We start from the raw sequence: 23,837 nt of genomic DNA, 5'->3' as shown, positions 1-23,837 counted from the left end.
GCTCTTTCACACATACAAACGTAATCCTCGAATTTGTGAATATCTTATCCCAATAATTAACACCAGCTCCAAGAAGCCTGAAAGACATTAGTTTTGTTGTTATATTAGGGTTTGAATGTTGATCTACAACTCTCCCTTATAAGCAAGCCTACCACCAAACTTAAAGGTAACATTTGCCACTTTTTATGTAGATGTCCAATCCGTGCATTGCATGTGAGCTACTGATGCCCAGCGTAACCAAAGTGTCAACCCAGTCTCACGGCATTTCGTGTTCAACAACACGATTTTTAATCTATTGATTCGTGTTCACCAACACGATTTGCCCCTTTTTTTCGTGTTGCACAGCACGATTTTAAAAGCAATGTATTTCTACTGGTAATGTGTTTCGTGCCTGCAGGCTGCAGCACGTCTTTTTCTCCGGTCGGGTCGTGGAAGACCCGAAGCTGTGTGGTTCATAAAAACATATTCTTACTCAATATCAAGCCACAGTTATTGCTTTTACTTTAAATCGTATAATTTCGGACTTTTGTTGCCGTCTGTGAGGTAATAAATGGGGCTCAGAGCCTCAGGATACTGAAATCTGTATTTTTTAAATCTGTTTTTCCTTCTAATTTGTTATTCTTTTCAAAATAACACACTGTTATTTACTCACCAATAACACATAATTATCCTTGCTTTTATTTATTGGTTTAATTCCATAATCTCGGGCTTTTTTGGCGTCCGTCAGGAACTGAATTTCAAAATAAATATATCCGGAAACAGACGTAGGCATTTCGAGCGATTACCCAAGATCCTCAGCTATGGTTTTAAGCTCACTGATTGGATGTGTTAGCCGCAATGCATGCTGGGATTTGGTGTTTATATTATATGAAATCCGGAAAACATTTTAAAAGAATAAAATAATACTTAATTCCGAGTGCTCTTGCTTTTCTCTTTGAAAGTCCTCACATAACGGCATTGTAATACACGGTTCAGCTGCATTACATATTACAGATCTGCCATAGTTCTTTATTTAGAGAGCCCTGATGAGAAGACCTTTGGAAAAACTGGAAGAAATGCCGCCGAAACTGAATACTTGACGTGGATCATAAATATATCAACAATTAAACAACATCTTCAATTTCTCTTCACACAATACGTCTCCTTGCAGTATTAACACTAATTCGGCTGACTTTTACATTTGATCTAATTCATAGATAGGTTATATTTACACCATAACGGTGCACAGCTGATAGAAAAGGACTGTAGTTTTAAAGATATTACTGATTTTCTTGGAATGTAAGAATGTAAATACTGAGTCTGAAATAGTATAGCAATATGCTGTAAAATTATGTGAAAGCATGCATGAAACTATACATCTTCAGATGTTGTACATACACACTAATAATACAAAGTTATTATGGCTGTGTGTACCTTGTGTACACCTCCTAGTGGTTAAAGCACGTTATTGAATTATTGTTTGTATGTGTTATATTTGATTAAAAAAATATTAAGAGTACATACTTTCATAGGGGGAAAGTATAAATATAGAAATATAGAATATAAAAAATCAAGAAGATACTATAAGTGATCTCTACAATAAAACAGTTTAGTGCAGGATGTACAAAGATATTAATAGGAGGAGGTGCAAAACAGAAAAACGGATTAACCTTTATTTAAACATTAAATATTAAATATTAAGCCTGACAAAGTAATTAACGTCTAATATATTGCATCAACTTCATCACAGGTAAAATAGTGTTACTTGTCCAGGAAGTACGACATATTTTACAGCTGGATAATTCAGTTCTCATTCATAACACTCCGTTCGATGTCTCACTATGGGATGCGCCTCATCGCGGAGCAAACAGAAACATCAATCTCATTACGCCAATCCTGATTGGCTGGTGATCTTGACGTCAACGTCAGGGGAAATCACCCCCTATAAGTAGCCTGCGCCACGACGCATGCGTCATTCAAACACCTCTTCTCGCTTCAGAGCACATCTCTAATGGTAGCCGGGCTAGCTTAACAGTCCACAGACTGAACCAAAAGCTAATTTTCGGTCGACGGGCGTTAGCCGGCTACCCTATTCTGCCTCGCAGAAGAGTATAGTACGAACACACCAGTTAGTATTATAATCAACCTCGCCATTCTTCCTCAGGAATTAAAGTAAGGTTTTGATTGTTCAAGCTAGCAACACACCAGCTGCTAGCTTGTTTTTTCCCTCACTGCCGACACCACGGTAGCGAGGACGGATTTTTTACTTTTTTCTTCCACGAAGGAGAAAAAGGATTAAAAGGATATTACCACACCAGGTAATATTCTTTGAGAAAAAAGACCCACACCGTCCTTTTTCTACGGATTAAAGACAGGTTGGGAACTATTTTTTTCTCTCGACGTACCTGTTACGAGCGGGTCCTCTTCACGCCACGCAGCGTATAAGATGGACGCCTCTCTCCCTCACACCAGAGGAGTCAGGAACTCGGAGGCTCGGCTCTGCGGCTGCGGGTTGAAAGTGTCAGGCACAGACTCACACCAGATCTGTTCGTCCTGCCTCGGGCTGGAACACGCCCTGGAGGCCATTGACAACCCCAGCTCGTGCGGGCATTGTGCCCGCTTCACCATGAAGAGCCTCCGCCGAAGGTTAGCACAACAAGCTAGCCTGTCGGGACAGGACCCCCTCATGTCCACTGGTTTGCCGGCTGGCAATCAAGACACGGGGGTGTCCGCCGCAGAGATGGAGCCCCTCACTGGGTCGGTCTGGGGCTCATCGACAGCGGCAGCCGCAGAACCGGAATCCCGCGCCATATCAGGCCGAGACCCGGTGGCGGCAAAAGACGCGGGAACGGGGCCCCACGCTTTACCAAGCTGGGGCTCCCGGCTGGACCTCACCATGGTTTCACCCGCGGAAGATGTCCTAGAGTTAGACTATATGGAGGACGAAGAGGATACCTCTGAGTTCCTCCTGTCTGACTCGGATGAGCAGGAAGACGACATCTTCATGTCATCGGCTCAGGCTGCAAAGCCGGGAGCGATGGCCGCTCTCCCGGGCGATAGCACACTAGCTTCGCCCTGTCTAAGCATGGACCTGCAGGCCGTGTGTCAGCGCGCTGCGTCCAGGCTAGACATCCCATGGCCCGAAATGGCCAAGGAGACCTCCAGGTCCCGTTACGAGGGGAAACATTTTCCCCAAACAAGAGGCAGCTCCTTCCGGTCTTCCCGGAGATGTTGGATGAGGTGTCGGTCTCGTGGAGAGACCGGCCCTTTAGCAACAAGGCCCCAATCCAGGGTGCCTCCTCCCTTGACTGTGACGGTATGGAGAGGCTCGGCCTGCTCCGCATACCGCCTATGGAACCGCTGGTGGCAGCCCACCTCCTAACGAGGATGGGCCCGTCACCAAGCAGGAACCGGCCCAAAACAGCGGCCCTTCGCAACAGCGGCCCTTCGCAACAGCGGCCCTTCACCCAAGCTGCACCGAACCCTGCTAGGTTTAAAGTACCAGGACAGCAGAGGTCGCAGCCCACCTCAAGTCCCCAGCCCAGGCAGGAGACAAGGGCGAGTTGGCCTAGAAAATCTCCGGTTCCGGCTGCAGCCCAGGCGCAGCCAACCCAGAATTTCGGCCAGCAGTCGAGGAAGAAGAAGCGAGCGGCCTGACAGCCCCTCCTTCTCCCCTCTGTGACAGAGCTGGAAGTTATTTCCCCGGCTCTAAACGTGTCCCCGCTGCCTCGAGAGATGCCTCAACGTCATCCTCAAGTCCGCATAAAACACATGTCACATCTTTGTTGTTTAAATAAACCATTTTCCGCTGACGCATCCAGGCTTCGGCCAAGGGCGCAGCTCAAAAAAATGAAAAGAAAAACAATAAACAGTCCGTTAACTATAAATCCCCTTCTGAGAGCAGCTACGGCCTCTCTCAAAAGGCGGATAATAAACGGGTCTGTGAAGGCACCACCGCCACGCGCATGCGCAGTGCCGGTTGGGGCTTTAAGGGCACTACCGTCACGCACATGCGCAGTGCCGGCTGGGGTCGTGAAGGCTCCACCGTCACGCGCATGCACAGTGCCGGCTAGAGCTGTAAAGGACAGCCCGCCAATTCTTCCCCTTTTGAGAGCAGCTACGGCATCTATCAAGAGGCGGATTATTGACGGGTCCGTGAATCCACCGCCACGCGCATGCACAGTGCCGGCTGGGGTCGTGAAGGCTCCACCGTCTCGCGCATGCAGAGTGCCGGCTAGAGCTGTAAGGGCACCTCCGTCACTCGCATGCGCAGTGCCGGCCAGAGCCGTAAGCGTGACATCTCAGCTGGCTCTAAGGAACATACAGCAGGAGATACTCACGACATCTGCCTGGGCTTCTCAAAACAGTTATACTTTATCTGTTTTCACAAACCCAGAGAGAGTCAACTCATATTCTGGATTCTAGAAAGAAGGGTTTTATCTATAATGCCCACCGAGCGGAGTCAGATTACGGGGAAAAATGTCCTCGTAAAGCACCCACTCAACATGGGCCTCATAATAAAACTAAACCTAAACTAAATTTTTGTTCTCAAAAAACAGTGCATTGTGTATAATGCAACTGTGATTTTTATCAAATTAGTTAGTTTTTAAGGAAGGCCAGAGCTTCAGCTGTGTCAAATAGATTGTCCCCTTTAGTTAACGTTATTTAAAAGATATTACGAGCGTCCATTCCCATTGGATAACGGAGAATTTTACACCCGGAATTAAGTTACTGTCGATTGATTTTACAGTGATATCTGCACTACTCATCGACTAAAAAACACCAGATTATCCTTGTTAATTACACAACATTGATTGGTTTGAATTGTGAACAATGCTTTTGTATTTCCCCCCTTCGATTCGGAGAAACAAATATTTTTTCGGAGTTTTTGGATGGCAGAAGACACTACACTACCCAGAATCCTCAGCTATCGTTTGGGACTACACCATGTGCTTAGCTTGACAAACCCCGTGATCAGTCCACAAGCTCTTTGATTGGTTGACCTCCAACTGCATTCCATATGAAAAAAAAAACGTTTCTTAAAAGAGAAAATCATACTTTATTCAGCAGTGCTTGCTTTACTCTTTGAAAGTCATCACATGAATGCATTGTAATAAATGGTTTGGCAGCATTAAATATTACACATCTGTCGTAGTTCTTTATTTATCTCCAGAGATCGGGCATCAGAATAGACCGGAAACTATTATTTTACAGTTCTGTTTTAATTTCACAATGAAGTTAGTAGTAATATTTTGTTTTGATATTATTGTTTTTTATTAACTTCTAGACCGCTGGGTCATGTTAAGACCATCTTTTCTGTGTTGCTGTGGGGTTTTTCCATCGCTTTTGTGTTACAAATATCAAAACAATAACAAAATAATATTCGTCGTAAACTAAACCAGAAACAGCAGTATATTTTATTTTGTTAACACTGTAAACTTTACAGCTTTTTAACCCAAACCACCTACTGGTTAAATCACGTTATTACACGTTTAGAGTAATTGCAATGCAGGAAGATTGTGTTGCTTTTTAATGACTGTTTAAAATGCCTTTTTATTAATGTCTTTCATTTTTGTAAAGCACTTTTGAATATGTTATATTTTATGAAAACATTTAAATATTAAGAGTACATACATAGTGGGAAAGTAGAAGGTCAATGATATAAATATAGAATAGAAAATATCAAGAAGATACTCAAATGATATCTAGAATAAAACAGTGTAGTGCCTGATAGGAGGATGTGCAAACTAATAAGGCTTTATTTAAACATTAAAGAACACTATACGTTAAGGTCTTCTTTTAAATAGGAAAAAAAGCTTTGGGGGTATCTATCTACAGATAAATATTAAGCCTGGCAAAGTCTAAATTGCATGGTTTGTTTTGGAACTTGACAATCAACTTTCCTGCAATGTTAACTATGTTGAAGCACTTATTTTAACTGATATTATACACATTAATTATAATCTTATGTATGTAGATAGTATAAGAAACGTGCAGAATACGACAGTTTAATGGTGGAAGTATACACACATTGATAGATGTCTTGTAATGCACTGTTGAGGAACCTGTGACCCAAGTTTTTCATTCATTGCATAACTACACTGTTGTGTATATGATATGTCAATAAACCTTGGAAAATCTTGAAATCTTGAAAGGGATGTACAAAATAGCAATACAGTCTTTAATTAACTATTAGAGAATAACGAGTAATGAATATGCTTTAAATGGATCTGCAGATAAATGCTTAGTCTTCTCAAGCACCAACTATCAAATATCTCGCCTGATTGTTGGCACTTGACAATCACCTTCACTGAATTTCACTCAGGTGTAACTAAAGTCTGATTTAAGGGTTGTTTATATTTCACATCATTAATCCAAATCTGTAATGTAACTAAAATAAATGTAGTGGAGTAAAAATACCAGGTTAACCTTAAAGAAAGCCCTCAGGATTATAAAAGACCCCCATCACCCCAGCCACAAACTGTTCTGTCTGCGGTACCGCAGAATCCGGACTAAAACCACCAGACACAGAGACAGCTTCATCCCACAGGCTATACGATTATTAAACACCTGAACTTAGAAACAACATCCATAACATTCATCTGGCTGCTACTTAGAAATTATCTATCTAATCTATCTAATATATCATATTCCAATCACTTGTATATAGACTCTTATTGCACTATTTCACTATTTTTTCTGTGTATCTGTTTTATTGCGTAGCACTGTTGGAGGAGCCTGTGACCTAAGGGGGGAGGAGGGGGGGAGGACACGTTCAATTCCTGTTTTGAATAGTGTGCCGTCGATGGGTTTCATTCCATTTCGAAGTCCTTTTTGACACTCTGTGTAAACTTCACGCACAACATCCAATCACAGAGGTTGAGGACTGATCACGGGGTTTGTCAAGCTAAGCACATGGTGTAGTCCCAAACGATAGCTGAGGATTCTGGGTAGTGTAGTGTCTTCGGCCATCCTAAAACTCAGAAAATACATTTGTTTCTCCGAATCAAAGGGGGAAAATACAAAAGTATTGTACACAATTCAAACCAATCAATGTTGTGTAATTCACAAGGATAATCTGGTGTTTTTGAGTTGATGAGTAGTGCAGATATCACTGTAAAATCAATCGACAGTAAGGAGAATACTTACTTCCGGGTGTACAATTCTCCGTTATCCAATGGATGCTCGTAATACAATAGAGGGGACATGATCATTATCTTTTAAATAACGTTAACTAAAGGGGACAATCTATTGGACACAGCTGAAGCTCTGGCCTTCCTTAAAAACTAACTAATTTAATAAAAATCACAGTTGTATTACACACAATGCAGTTTTTTGAGAACAAAAATTCGTAACTAATGTAATTTTTACATTCTGACGAAAAATAAAAATAATTATGAATACATATAAAATAAAAGAAGCCTCCCGTGAGTTACTACAAGCTATAAAGTAGATTTAAAAAACGTTTTATAGAATAAAAGCTCACTGCGGGTTGTAGAAATGCGTGAGTGCACCACGACAAAGGAGCCTCATTCACTTTACATAGGGGTTGTTTGCGTGGTGCCGACACGCAAATGTAACAAAGTTCGTGACTCCACCACGCATTGTGGTGTTAAGGAGTCGTGGTGGAGTCACGCATTCTGGTGAGATCAGGTTGTACCTGGCTGGAGTGAGATTTTGATATCATGGGTTTAATTACACATGCGCACAAAATGACTGCTATCGTGTCAGCAGCGAGACCTTAGCATACATACAATATATATATATATATATATATATACACAATATATACAAATACACAATATTGGACACAGACTATAAAGGGCACACAGTTTCATTCACTTATGAAAGTCAAACACATGTTTGTTTCCACTGTTTTATTGTGTGCCTGTCGCGATAAGCAATTAATTGACTTATCGTACGATAAATAGAAATGAACTCGATAAATTGCCATTTACATGAGGATGTGACTAGCAGTTTGAAAGGATGTACTTGAATTATTATTATATATTATCATTATGTCAGTGGTCTAAATGGTCATACAACGGTGCCGACAATAATTTCCGGGAAAATGTATCCAACAAAATTAATTATCGTGAGAGGCCTATACATGAAACACACACACACACAAACAAATCTACAGACTTACTCCAAACTGCCAAATATATTAATTAACACACTCTCACTCTCATATACTCTTTGACTCTATTTTGGCCTAGAACAATAAGCAGCAGACTTTTACTTTTTTTTCATTTCGACTGGATCTTAGATCTGCGCATGCACAATACGGGTCGGCAGTTGCGGCTCCAGAGTATTTGTGTTGGGTAATCTATGGTAGGGCTAACCCATACAGTGGTGAGGCTCAAGTCAGTATTTGCAATGTAATTACACGCTCCCCTTGAGAGTGAAACGCCACGCGTGAGGGTTAGATTATTTTCCTGTCTCAATCCAAATTCAACTGTAGCCTATGAAATAAAAAGGCACATTTGTCTTGTAGTAAATAAAAAGGGCGACCTGGAGCCAATCCTGCAATTTTTCCACAGGTGAAAGAGTTGACTTGCTGAAAACCCAACCCCTGCAGGGGGGTCTGGGGGGATACTCCCCCAGGAGATTTTTTGAAATACTAACATAAAATACACATTCTGGTACTCTCTTGAGAAGAAAAAAAATAAATCTATTACTACACGACATATTTAAAAAAATGAATGCCATTTCAGTTTTTTGTTACTTTGTTCTGAAAGCTGAACCTGCTGCTCCTCACAGAGAGAAGAGGGAAGAGGCTGTGTGAATGACTTTACATTGTGGATAAGGGTGGATAGCCCCCATTGTTCTGTGTGCCAAAATGAAAGACAGCCCACACACCTATCACTCATCAAACCGTGGGGTCTTATTTCATTACGTGTTGATTTCTATCAACACGTAATGTTGGATGTATATAGAGATGTACTACAGCAAAAGTATTCTCCGTGGGGACTTCCTGCAACAACACCACGCTGTTATCTTGATTCTGATTGGCCAGGAGACATTATCAAAGATGTTCTATTGAGAAGACAATCACTACGTGACAAAAGTTTTCAAAACCGTTTCTAGTCTTCGGTATTCTTGTTTTTGGTGTGAGAATAGTTTGGGGAGCGTGAGAGCGTGAGATTGAGAGTGAAAGCGTGTGTCACACGCCAGATGCGTGAGAGTTGGCAACCCTGAATAGTGTTAGGGTTCTTGGTTCAAGTAGTTGTTTTGTTGAATGTTTGTTTGTTTTTATCCACTAGCTAACTAGCCATTTGCCCCTGTTACCAGTCTTTATGCTAAGTTTATCACTTTTCTTGCTGTACTTCCATTTAAAACAATACAATAGTGGTATCAATCTTCTCATCTCACCCTCAGAAAAATTTCAAAGTATTACTTTAAGTGTAAGACATAAAATCAGCTTTGCCCTTGAGGGTCTTAATTCAAACGGTTCCAGTAGAGCTGCTTTGTGTCATTGGGATATTCAGAGAGACACAATGGCTGTAACCTTCCAGCTCCTGTGAGTCTCCAATTGCATGAGAGCTGCTTTAAGAGGCAATAAGTCATCTATCAAATGTATTGAACACTCTCTGGCACCAGTAGGAACGGCAGCAACATCAATATGAGTTAAAACCTCTAACACTGACATTCTCTCCAACCACTGACTTTGACCTGTCAAACACAAAAACGAGGGGTTACGTATGGTAACCCTTGTCATATAAGCACAGGAGAAGCCCTCTACTGGACTCTATGGTTACTACTCCTTGATCATATCATGCAAGCATTCATCCACTGAGACTTCTATAAACGTAGCCGGCCCCGGGGCGGGCCTACCTGAATGCAGAGTGTGTGGGGACTATAGTGTGGAGGGCTGTATGGGCCCAGTGCGCACTATGTCCCCCGGGACCCTCCAGGGGCCCCGGAAAAAACGTAAGCACATTACGCCCGGGGAGGGGGTCAGATGCCCACTGACCAACAGCCCCTATAGTATAGCTGTTGTTGTTGTATGTTTATATGAGGGGTCAAAATCCCATGCTCATAAAATGCTCATATATTTTTTTCTCTTCATTCCCCACGACCCAAAATAAATAAATATACCAATTTTAGGAAAAGTAATGAAGTTTGAGCAGTGTGGGTTTTATATTAACAGTTACACATATTTTCAAAACGCAAAGTGTAATAATTGCAGTGGCCTTCCTATCACCGAGAATGACAAGACCATGTTTCTCACTAAATTGTAAGTACAACTTATTAAAAAGATCAGTTCAATGCAACTAATGTCGTTTTAGTGTTATTGCATGATTTTAAAATTGGTTTGCCATGAATTTAGTGATGGATTGTAAACAGTCGGCAAAATAAATCACTCTGATTGGCTGTTCAGCTAGTGAATCAGTGCATGAGAAGCGAAACGGAAGTGAGGGACCCAAAAAACAATTAAGAAGGCAAATCTGAGATTTCATTCAACTCCAGCTCTCGACACAGGTTCGGGAAAGCCCCATGAGCTTCTCGTTGTAGAGTGAAAATGGAACGCACACGCTATTTGTTGTTTGTTTATATCACGCAGTCTTTTCTTCTTCTTTCGGTTATCCCGCAGTCTGTCTTCCGATGATCCTCTCGATCCTTCTTGGATAGGGCGGTGAGTCCTAGCCGCAGGTGACGCGTCGCCACTGTGAACAAGGACATCACCCGCCCCGCTGCGGCGGCCATCCCATGGATCAGACTATTCATCTGACCAATGCAGCGGTCCGGATAACCGCTCCCGTCCTGAGGCGGGAGGGCAGCGGTGTCCGTCTGAGGAGAAAATGTGCCTGACATTAAAACCCACAAATCTTAGCATGTGGCATATTAATCGTTGAGTAACCGCTATTGATTTTCAATCCTGTCAACCCCCTGCCAATATAGTCATTCTGTGTTACAGTATATGTGTTTCACATTTGAAATTCCCCAAAAATCTTACTCATGCACAGTAGTGATCCACCTATTGTAAGGATTTGCCTGTATCCAGGCATACATAAAAGAATAGTTTGCCATTTGTGAAAAAACTCGTATTTGATTTTGAATTGAGAGTTCAATGAGAAGATACCACTCTCAGGTCTAAACACTCAATATCGTGTTAAAGCTTAAAGAGCCTGTGACACGGTTTTCCCCCATCATCCAAACCCATCAATTTGAGTACATATTGTCCCCTTGAAAACCGTTACTGAACTGATTTTGGATATTTGTACTTTGATAACCATTAATCTGCCTTCAATGTTGACAATTTTCTGGATCTTCTCGCGGATTCTTCAAGTCCCGCCAAATGATGGGTGACGTCATTGCGGGCACAGCGCTCCAGCTGCACCGTTCAGGATCCCAGCATCTGCATGTAAACCTTTATATATATACAGTCAGATGTAAACGCACGATGGTGCACACAGCAGCAAGCTCAGACAGCGATGACAGGTTAATGTTGAACGTGTCTGAGAGCTCATATGAGGCTGAAGGATCGGTTTATGTTGTATCTGTTAGAAGTTTAGGAATGAGGTGCGTCAATATGGGCGATCATATGGTCATGTAGCCAGTGGTGGAATGGGACTAAAAATCATCCCGGGACTCTCGACCGGCCCACTTCGGTACCGCTAGTAAATTGTCAACGGGGGGAGCGGGGGATGTAAAATACAAATATAATGTATAATGTCTGTGTCTTTGACATTAGCGCTGCTAGCCACCTGTGCCCTGTACTACGAAGCCAGTTCAACAGACCCTGGATATGTTTGAGTAACAAACAAACTAACAACAAACTAACAAACGAGATCTCGCTAAGCGGTCCTACGACGCTGGTTATCAACTCGGTAAATCAAGCCAGGGTTTCTCTCTCCAGCTGAGAGCGCGTTCACGTCTAAGACACGAGTGGATCTGACTTTAATTACATTTGTCTCGAGTGTTTCGTCAACATAATGTGTTAAATAATACTTCTGCATCCAGTCTGTGACACTGTGAGTGTTGCACGGCCAGATGAGGCTGGAGAAGCTGACTCAGATAAGGAAATATATGATATATTATGATATTATATGATCGATGATCTGATTGATGATGTAATATGAATGATAAGTGCGACACGTCGGCGTCTTCTCTGCATACGGCAGTTTAAACTGTATTTCCTTTATCCTGTAATATGACTTGAGAGATTTAAACTCCGCACACTGAGTTAATCTCTTTTCTATAGACACCGGAGGCGGGCAGCGTCAGGTAAAAGAAGTTATTTAGCCTTCTCAAACCTGAGCCTCACGCGCCGCCTATGGGGGATGTGCTAGTTACTTATCCGACCGGCCCACTTCGGTACCGGCCCATCGGGATTCGTCCCGATGGCCAGTCCGCCACTGCACCCAGCCCACGTAAACTGTCAACGGGGGGAGCCTCGCTGCGGGGAAACGGTGGACCTAGTGTCCCGATCGGAGTGGGAATAATAATAATAATCCGTGCATTTTATCCATTAATTTCCCCAACATTGTGGTAAAAAAACCACACGTTTAATCCACGTTGGTGTACTACTACAACTACAAAAAGCATCGGTTTGTTTTCTCATCAGTAAATGCAGACCGGCCTAAACAAACGATTTTTAATCATCATCCTCACTCATCATTTAATGTATCATATGTTCGCCGAATTGACATGAAAGCACTAATAAATGAAGTTTCATCCACTTAAGTTTATAACCACAAAAATAATCGATTTGTTTTTATATCACATCCGACGGGAGGAAATTCAGCAGCTCTCACTCCCGATTTTAAATCCTAATGTAATCATCATCTTCACCACGATCATTTATGTTTATGTCGCCGAATTGACATGAAAGCACTGACACATATGAATATACTGTAGTCAACTTCATTAAAACGTTATTAACGTGCCTAAACTCAGTAATTCACCATTTCTACGCATGACACAACACACTTTGTCCGTGTTTGGCTCTCGAAGCGTTTCCGCATTGACGTCACTTCCGGCTTCCCCCAAAACTTCAAAATGAGTGAAGGAATTTCCCCGCGATGTTCGAAATTATTGATATTTAACGAAACGGTATCGCTTTTTCTTTTTTAAACTGACGGTTCGAGATTACTAGTAGCCCAATATTTCATTGCACAACAGTTGTTGGGATGGTGTCACAGGCTCTTTAAACTAGCTTAGCTTAACGGTTTGGAAAGGGCAGGCAGGAACCTTCAGAAACTGCACCATAACTTGGCATGTGATTTGATCGGATGAATCTCTCAATCACCATCATTCATTGGCAAACTTCAACCAATCATATCTTCAAACCATCCTTTACAATTTCACTACCAGTGGCACCACTCGTTAATTCAAACTCTGCGAAGCTATTCAGGAAAAGAGCGAAAACATATTGCCCTTTGAGAATAGTCTACATACTCCACACTTTCATACTTGTGTTGATGACACAAATGCATTACTTGAAGGCTAACAAGATGGATATGTGTGTGAACTTGCTCTTGTGTGATATTGCAGTATTGATCAGCCGGGTAATAAAGCTGTGGCATGCAGTCAAACTTGTTTACCATGTCATTTTTGTATAAAATCTTGTATTTGATATGGTTCATTCATTTTGTATTCAATGCCACAAATAGAAATATACAAAGGACATTTTAAGGTGAGTGTCATCTTTTGTCATTCAAATACAGTAGATAGCCTTGTAGTTGCACTGTATAGGCAAATTGCTGTTTGACCAAAATTAGCAGCCTTTGAACTGTGAATAGTTCTGTGAGAGGATACAAAGTAGTAGAGGGTACAAAGTAGTAGAGGCTACTGTGAGAGTTAAAATACTTTGGTTACTTTGTGATATCGCTTTTTATTCAAAATGAATCTCGGTGAAGCAGATCAAGGACAGGCTTCTTGAGGTAGGATCGTTATTTAGAGTTGTCATTTAAATGGAAGTTGTTGGCAGTCACCCATTCAGAATATATTCATTTAGGTCATTTCTCTTTTTTTCCTTTTTCAAAAATAGCACAATACAATTGAAGTACGCAGAGAACTATAGCCATCCGCTGCCTTGTCGTGTACCTTGGAGAAAAGGAAGAGGACCTTTTCAAGGAGTTTAGCGACGTAAAAATGTTGAAATAACATAAAATCCATGGGCACAGTGGACACAGGACAAAAGCACTGCTCTCTGTCAGTTACATTTTGAAGCATATTGCACTTTTGACCACACCCCAATCAATAATATCTTAGCAACGTTCAGCATAGATAGGTGTTGACAGCAATGGCATGGGAAAAGGATTGTGTCCAATTTGAGAAGTGGCTCTTCACTTAACCAGTTCAAATATTGTATGGAACCTGCAAAAAAGATTAACTAAAACTTGCACGGTTGTGATTGACAAAATCTGTCCACATGCATTTAAACACTAGGCAAAGTACTCAAAACCACCTCTGTGTGTCTTCAGGACCACATTGCCATGACGACACACACATGCAGACTCAATAGGTGAAAACAATACCAGCGTTGCTTTAGCAGCTGGTAATAATGGCTCTGAATTAGCTAAGAGTTTAAAAAGTATGCAATTACCTAATTCATTATCTCTTAGCGCTAACCTATTATTTAATGTGCTTCAAAAGGACATGAATATTGCCTTCATCAGTGACCGGTCCACCCAGGATCTGACCATACGATGGCAACCATCGTGGTTGAGGGAAACAAATGAATGAGCAAGCAATCTGCGTTAAATGTGTTCATACTGTTTGAAATAATGACTGTCGGCAGTGTAAACATCTTTGTTACATCTTTTGTCAATGTGTGTGATCTGCAGTGTGTGATCTGCAGATTGGTGCCCATTGAGAGTTTGTTTCTGTAGTTTTACAAAAACTTTACATTGTTATTGATTCGGGCATCCTGGACATTTGTACTTCTACAAGAAAATAAGTAGGCTACGTAGTTAAATGTTTTATTTTTGTGTCTGTTTAAATTGTGTTTATTGAATGGCTCTGTACTGTACCTACAAGTATTAATTAACTTTAAAACATTAATATGTAGTTGTTACCTTCCACTCCACAAACTGCAGCGACTAAAAACCAGGCCTTGTCCTTTCTGATGTTGTCCTTGTAGTAAGCATTGGTTACATCATATAAAATAGTGTGTTTTTCCACTTCCATGATGAAAACCTCGTCGTCCATTGTGACATCGTCCATTGCGTATCGTAGTGGAGGTGTTGTGATGAAGGAGGGGGGTCTGCTAAATTAGTATATGTGGGGGGTGAGCCTGGCCCGGATGCTCACCTTTCCACTTCCTGCGATGGGGGGCTGCCCATAGATATATATAAACACTAGATGGCTCATGGGAGATTTTCCAGCGTAGCTGACCGGCCGCCATCTTGCTACAGTCAACAGTTACTCTGATTTGCGTTATGGTAGCTGTTGTAAGGTGAGTGATCTGCACAAAAATACTCTTAACTCACTGAAATCTTGACTGATTTACAAACGGTTTGGTTTATTATAAACATGATTAGCATGGCTATGATACAGGATGCTTTGACATGTTGAAATTGCAACTTTTCTTTGTGTATGTGGTTGTATTTATTAGCTGGCTAATAACAAGAGGCTGTCAGTGAGACCTAGTATTACAAAGTTGACCCACAACTCCACCAGTGGGAGAGGCAGAACTGCTCTTTCTTTTCAACACAACTTAAGTTACACATGATTTCTTCCAAGTGGTTTGGCTTGTTAAAAACATCTTGCATTATGATACAGGAATTTGCTGGCTTTGTGTTTACAGAAGTACCTGACTATGCCGGACTTTTGTGCAGCCTACGGATGCTCTAATCACCGCAGTCTGGAAACAAGAACCCGTGGGATCACCTTTCACGTGTAAGATATGACAATATTATGAATACAATTAGGATAATCGTTAATTACTTAGTGGATGTATGTACATTACAAGTCCTGCTACACAGGATCAGTGGGGCTATGTGAGATAATAGTATTGCAAGATTGTTGTTGACCCAGCCTCTTTAGAATATGTTGTTACCATTTCTTTACACAATTATTTAATGTTTCTATTGGACACCTTTTTTATTACTCTTAGTGTGGTTGTCTTATTCTTAAAGTAGGCTATACATACATGCATACATACCAAAAATATGATAATTTCGGTGTGTATTTTTGTCCTACCCTTAATGTTAAAGGAAAGAAGGGAGGAACATGTTGACAATAATTTATATATCTGGCTACCTTTCTCATGTTTTTAAGGTTTCCCAAAACCAAAGAGAGGAGGAGGCAGTGGGAACTCGCCCAAAGAAGGGACGGTTTTGTTTCCTGTGACAGGACACTGCTCTGCAGTGAGCACTTCAGGAGTGAGGAATTTGACCGGACAGGAGACGCAGCACTATGTTCCCCACATATGTTTATGTTTGCTCAGTCTAATAAACCCATAACATGGTTGTGAAAGAATACCAAAGCTGAGGCTGGACGGTGATTGATTGTTGGTGTGCCATGTGTTCTTCTTAATAATAATAATACATTTATTTTGGGGGGCCGCCTTTCATAACACCCAAGGACACATAGGATAGTTTATGTTTAAATTGTTCCCTATATTGCATAGGGGCAATATAGGGAACAATTTAAACAGTGGATTTTGTGATATATCAGCCGGGGTGAGACAAGACAAACCACAAATGGACTACAGAAGGACACAAAAGGACACATGGTACAGTTTATATTATTCTTGGTCTTTTTTCAATAACATATTTCAAAGGTTCTGGATTTGTTTACAAATCTAGAAACTAAATACAAAACTAGGATGATATGAAGATCTCATGTCAAAAATAGTTGTGATAAATTAGACAGAACTGGCCTGTCTGTGAGCACATTTTATGTTGGTTTGGTTCTTCTGATAAAGGTGTGAATATCTAAATAATATACGCTATATGCTATTGTCATTAGTTGTGTCCCTGTTCTTAAAGCTAAGGCATTGCTAAATTAACAACTCTTGGCTTACAGAGTGGTAACATGAGACCGATTTTTATATATAAAATATAAATGTATTTTAATTTTATAATTTATTTGAAATATTAACAATATAATAAAATAAATGGAAATATATACACCGGCAAATATTTAATATAAATACCTTGCGTGTGTGTGTATAGCTATTGCTTTATCTGATTAATATTATTTTCATATGAAAGTCCATGATTATAAGTATGCAGTATCATAACTACATCTTTGATGTTTATAAAAAACCAAACCGTTTGAAAATTGGTTGAAAATTGAGCAAGCTATGGTTATTTAAATAGTAAACCATAATGTTATGAATGAGAGAACTGCCTGTAGCAAGATGGCGGCCAAGTGGCAACGTCGGTCTCAATTGGCCAGCAGCGCGGGTGAGTCATCTAGTGTTTATATATATCTATGGGGCTGCCTGCCCGACCTTATGTTACGGCTGCGCCGTGGCAAAAATAGAATTTATCTTAATTTTAGAGAAGCGCTGCGCCGAGCCGCTTCTGGGACGCGTCTGAGCCGTAACGCGGCGCGTGTGGTGGAATAGCACCCATTGACTAGAGTGGCCGCGATCCTTACGACCGCCGCGGCGTAGCCGTAACACGGCGCAGCGCGGCGCAGACGGACCCGGTGGAAACTGGGGGTTAGATCAACATTAACATGCATTGTAGTTGTAAGTGCACTGCCTTGCTGCCTGTAGCACCATCCTTGATGGAGCATATGTGTGGGCTGGACCTGTATTTTACAGGAAAGGAGTGAGCAGAGGGTCGAGTTGTCGATTCTTGTTCTGTGACTATCTCCCTCACCCTCTCACCCCTAGTTTCCACCGGGTCCGCCTGCGGCGCGTTACGGCTGTGCCGCGGTTTTGGTCCGGCTTCCTCCGGCGTCATACCCTACCGGGCGCGTTTCACGAGCGTTTCAGAAGCATTACGGAAGCAGAGTGTCGTGCATGCCGGCTCGCAGTTCTTGTTGATTTGGGCATATTTCCTGGACATTTGTACTTCTACATATCTATATTTATATATATATATATAAACATAGGCATATGTTGATATAGGAAATAAGATCTTACTGAAAAGCTATTAAATGACTTTCACAAGATTTGAAACTACTGAATGGCTCTGTACTGTACCTACAAGTGTTCATTAATGTGTTGGCTAATTAGTAGTTTTCACCTTCCACTCCAAAAATTCCAGCGATTAAAAACCAGGACTTGTCCTTTCTGGTGTTGTCCTTGTAAAAAAGATGCGTTGTGTCATATAAAATCAAGTGTTTTTCCACTTCCAATATAAAAACGTCGTCGTCCATTGTGCGTGTCATTGTGGAGACGATGTAGTGATGTGAAGGGGGGTCTGCAAATTAGTTTATTTGGGGGGTGGGCCGGATGCTATCACCGTTCCACTTCCTGCCCGACATTACCTTACGGCTGCGTCACGTCGAAAAATAGACTTCAATCCTTGTTGTACTTTTTACATTATCACGGCTTCCACAGATGACACTTTTGTATGGATTTTTTGTCAAAGCACTTAAGATATTCATTGCTATCGGGATGTTAAGAGCATTCCATGGAATATAACAAAAAGTGTATCTCGAGCCGGTTTCTCAAACTTACCTACCCCACCTTTAACTCAATAAACATCGATGCAAACTGTTGCGTTGATTTTCTTTGTTGAGCCAAGGCATTTGTTTTTAGAGTGTATGTGTGATTTGTATTGCATCACCACTAGTATTAACTGCTTCTTTTAATCGAGTATTTTCTTCATTATTTTGACCACTTAGGAAGACAGGTTGAGCAGACACTCCTCCAGTAATACTAACTTTGATTATACATTACATCAATTTCAGTGTATAAAGAAAGAAGGATCTTATATGATTTCCTTCACACACGCACCTACACTGCATGCTGTCGGTCGCATTAAATCAAATCACTGGAGTGGGAGCTCTAGCCTGAATGATTGACAACTGAGTCCAAATCGATTCTTGACTGAATCTTGAAACCTTTTCATGCAGCGATGCTTGATTGGACGACGCAGATGAGTTTCGTAGGTCTGGTAGTGGCACTAATAAGGCCAAGGTCAGGTTCATGCTTCATGGTGGAGACATCCTACATTTAAATCAAACCCAAAATGTCACTCCTCAAATCTAAAAAAGTCAATTTCAATTGAATACTGGATGAAGTCATTCTATGTATCTTGACTTAAATTGCTACTGTCATGACTAACTGAAAAGAGGATGAATCAGTTTCTAAAGAATCTGCAGCATTTCTTATACTTTAACATGGATCTGTCTTCTTTAAACGCATGAAGGTGCGCACTTCTTCTCTGAAGTTGTAACTTGTTAACAGCAGATATTCCCTGTGAAACTTAATGGGCTGGATGGACTGTATCAGGAGAAAGAGTTGAACTTTTAAAGAAAACTATTTCTCCCACTGCTTAATATTTTACTCGTGTATTTCAACTGTGTGTGTGCTCAGAAATAATGCTGCATTATTCAAGGTTTCCATGTTTGTTTTTCCAATTTATGTCAGCAGTCATTAGTCTTCATTTATTCTCCTTTCCTCTTCCCCCAGAGCAAAAAAAAACAGGAATCAGAAGGTGAGTGACTCATGAAAAACACAAAGGCCATCGCTGAAGTAAATATCCACTCTTGCTTCTCCCCAGATAATTTTTTTTTAAATACAAGGCTGTGTTGACTTGGAGGCTCTACACAGTGGGGGAATTTCCAGGCAACGTACCAGGACTCTGCGGAGAATGTCACCACATTTAGATGCAGCCAAATCAGTCTATTGTTTGCTTTCATACTTTAAGTCTCTGATATTTATTATTAGACTTTACAAAACGTCATAAAGTAGCACAATCAATGTTGGCATTTCTTTCTGCACAACTAGACAAACAATGGAAGCCTTTTTCAAGGAGGACATTTTGTCTTGTTTTGGCAGGAAAAGCTAAAAAGTCTAATTAAAAACATTAATAACTGATTGAATCTATTTAATTTGAACGGCACAAACAATTACATTCAATGTTGGTAATCACTTGATTCAGCTGCAGTGGTGAAGTGAACAAATTAAATTATCAAATATTTAATTTGTACTGAAATAATGTATTTACTATGTTTGATCTGCTATTTGTACAGTACATATATGGTTAAGTAAGGCACAACAACTTGATTAAGGTTGGGAAACGATTGAGAGTTGTTGGAAACTTACAAAAAATTAACAATTTGGCAAGGTATTTAATTGGAAAAGTAATCCTTTATGAATAGAAAGTGTGTATATAGGTATATTAAATATAAAAGATACACCTAATAGTTTGTAGTTACATTATAAAGCACAATATAACTACTATTATAAACTAGTGGATGATTAATAATTGACAAGGACAGAATTATCAAATTAAGCAGGCACATGGAGCTGGAGCTAATAAAAGTAAACTGCATTTACGATTACATTTTAAAGGGTGCAATTACGTGCTAGTAAATACTCACTGTATGTTTCTAAATCCTCCTTGTAAAGACTTATTAACTCTAAGGATAACATACTTAATTCATTTGGAGCTTATTTACAGTTAATATTCACTCAAGCACGTTGTCAAACTCAATCTAAATCAAATAGCATCTCAGTCTTTGGCTGTTTGCCATTTTTTCCTGAAGGACAAATTAAACCTGTCATGGCCAGCAGGATGCACCTCGTACCTGTGTGATACTTTAAGAAGAAATAAATGCTCTAAATTAGCCATGTTTACAAATCAAGGGCCGTCAATGTGATTAATTACCACCTCCATTCCCAGATAATATCATGTGACATCTGCCCTCTCCCTTCCTCTGAAGTTGTGGCAGAGATCACTCGTCCTCTTGATTAATTAAAAGAGCCCCATGGGTTAACTTTTGAAAGCAAACCTTTATAGTCCCATGGCTTAATTGTTAAATCTGCCCTTGAAAAACACACACTCACACACAGGTCCATGGAGAATGCAGAAGAAGACAGAGAAAAGATGCAGGGGTGAGATGTTATGTCAGATTTGACAGCTTGGGAGCTGCCTGCATTAGACTCATACAGGACAGAGCGGCTTATAATATCACTTTGATCGCCCCGTCCCTCAGGTTTGCGTGGAGCGCTGCGAAATGACCCCCTCTCTGAAGAGTAGAAATAAATAAATAAAAAAGATAAGAAGAAACAATCTGTAAAGGTGAAATAGCTCGTCCCTTTCAATTGCAATAGCTTCACTTACATTCTTGACATATTTTATAAAACATTTTTCATATAGTTAAATTGTAAGGTAAAGTATTATTTTTCCATTTCTATCTTACGCTACATTATGCACCAACTTGTACTTAATTTCAATAAAAAACATATTTGTGTACTACTATTTGTATTGAAAGGTATTTGCAAATTAAGATTTCATCGACATAATGTATGAGGTATTACTATGCATGCTTAATAATTGCTACACTGGAAAGATATAGACTTTTCTCAAAGTGTTTTTGGTTGATAAGTCCTTAACACCACAATGACAATGATTTAACTCATTAAAATAAAATACATTTAAAAGTATAGCTCAAAAATGATTAATAAGGAAATGTGTGCAGTGTACAAAAATGACCCATTATTATGAATGCTATATAAAACCAACATTTCCTCAACAGAGTTCAACTGTAAATCCCCTTATCATACAAAGTGAACCAACACAGGTGTTTCACTTGGCTTTATTAGGACTACGGTGATGTGTGCAGACTATTCTTGATTTACACCTGTATGTTAGCATTAGAAAACTAAGCATTTTCTTTCCCTCAATAAGACTCTAAATACTTTTTCCATCACTACATTAAAATATTATTTAAAATATTATTTCAAGCATTCATGCACAGAGAATTTGTGGAGACTAAACTTTGTGTACTCAGCCCTCAACTGTAAGCAGTGCAGTCAGTTATTATCCATTAGGTGCTGTTAAACCAGCCAGCAGTGCATATTAACTTTAATGATTTATTCGTAAAGCCCCAGATTTACCAAGAACGCTGCATCATTCACCACCCCCACTTTGGTCCTGATACTAAAAATACAATTACCATATTTCATCACTTATGACAAGCCTTTGAAAGCGCTGATAAACCATGACTGCATTATTATTTCCGCTCTGACAAGCAGTCTAATATATTCTACAGCAGTGAATTTCATTTCATATGTCATGACACACAGCATTGCATTCTGGCGCCTCTAAACACAGCCTCAAAACTCGAGCAAGCTTTCGGTGTGATTCAATCACACATCTCGAAGCCTGCCATTAATCCATTAACACTGTCACGAAACACTTTGAGTTTCTAATTTATGATGTGATCCCTTCTAAATGTACAAGCCAAATCCCAAAATTATTCCTAGTGAAATTACCATTTGCAAATATTGTAAATACAGAGCCTTCAAAAACGAAGAAAGCCCACACGTTTCCGTGAAAAATAGCTAATTTTGGGCGGCGTTGTATTTTTAAATAATGTTGTACTTTGCTCACAGGAATAAAGCTTTGAATTATAAACCATTTGCACATCTTAAAATGTAATTAGTCATTAAGATATTTTCCCCGTGTTGCCGTCTCAGGCCTTTGAATGAGGAGGCAGTCTGTTCTATCCTGATAGCAGCTTCATTATGAAAAAGAATACCGCTCTCATATATTAAACGCTTTGATGTTTCACATCACCACAACTGAAGTAGTTTCACTGCTGGAGCCATTTCCTTTATTTACAGGAAAACATATGGTGCCCCAATTAAATATATCCGTTATAATTTCATGGTGAATTGTAAAGAGGTGTTTCTAATGATATCACAATGCTGATTGTCCCATAAACTGTATCATGCTGCTGTGAATATGTTTGGTTTAATCTCAGTGACTCAATGATCACTTGGCAGTTCAGTATCAACTGGCATTCATACCTCAGATTTTACATAGATTTTTGTTGGAGCAAAACACTGCCTCAATCCTCACAAACACTGTGCACACTCAAAAATAGACACAAAACACCTGCACACCTACTGGCATTTTGATAAACAAGAAGAGAGAGAAAGTGACACAACTGCTGAGAATTCTCATCCAGAGCAGAAATCACAAAGGATTGATGCCAGGAAAATGAACAATAGATAAGATAAGAAAAGATAAGCCTTTATTGATTGTCAGAGGGCGAATTCAGGAGCACAAAGTCAGAAATAAATACAGATAAATAGAGAAGGACGATATTAAATAAGGAAATCAATCAGTCCCATCAATCACACGGACCCATAATGCAAGAATAAGTGGACTAGTGCTGAAATTCATTCTTATGTATTTAAATACAGAAACTAAATCACTAATACATAGACAGTCTTCCACCAGTCATTCATAATGCAAGGCTACTGTGACAGTAACACATATGACAGAAATACACTCATCAACATGGGAGAATGAAGCATTGGATGAATTGCAGTGAACCTTTAGTCATAAAACCAGAGGAGGCAGACTTTACATCAATGATGCTTGGTGTTCAATGTTGATGGACAGTTTTCAATTAATGTTACATTTATTTGTGATAAGATGCTAGCCATACAGGACAGCCCCACTCTTTTTGTTCTATATTTAAAATATTTCTCACTTCAGTGTGCGACCCTGCAGAATGACAATGAATGATGGTTGAATCCTTGTCTATACTTACAAATGCTTGAGATCCATATTTGATGACAGATTGTAATTCAGTGAAATTACAGATGTCATTGTTAGAAAGGCTCTACTCTGCTTTTGCAGTAGACCATTGGCCAACAACGCTTCAACATTCTATTCTTATTTCTAAATAATGTGTTACCATTTTCTTTGCCGTTACTTGACTCCTTTTCCAAAAAGACAAGAACCGACTGCAAGGTGTTG

At 40.1% G+C, this 23,837-nt stretch overlaps 1 long non-coding RNA gene across 1 annotated transcript; it reads left to right on the top strand.

Annotated features, from left to right (window-relative positions):
- Positions 1-15,364: 15,364 nt before the first annotated feature.
- LOC139433773 (uncharacterized) lies at positions 15,365-16,680 on the top strand. The gene is made up of 3 exons (XR_011643166.1): positions 15,365-15,385; positions 15,737-15,828; positions 16,210-16,680. It is a non-coding gene; the product is annotated as an uncharacterized lncRNA (long non-coding RNA).
- The last annotated feature ends 7,157 nt before the right edge of the window (positions 16,681-23,837 follow it).

Source organism: Pseudochaenichthys georgianus, chromosome 4 (assembly GCF_902827115.2).
Source record: "Pseudochaenichthys georgianus chromosome 4, fPseGeo1.2, whole genome shotgun sequence".
NCBI lineage: Eukaryota > Metazoa > Chordata > Actinopteri > Perciformes > Channichthyidae > Pseudochaenichthys > Pseudochaenichthys georgianus.
Note: the sequence above shows the minus strand (reverse complement) of the source record. Positions and strands in the feature narration are given on the sequence as shown.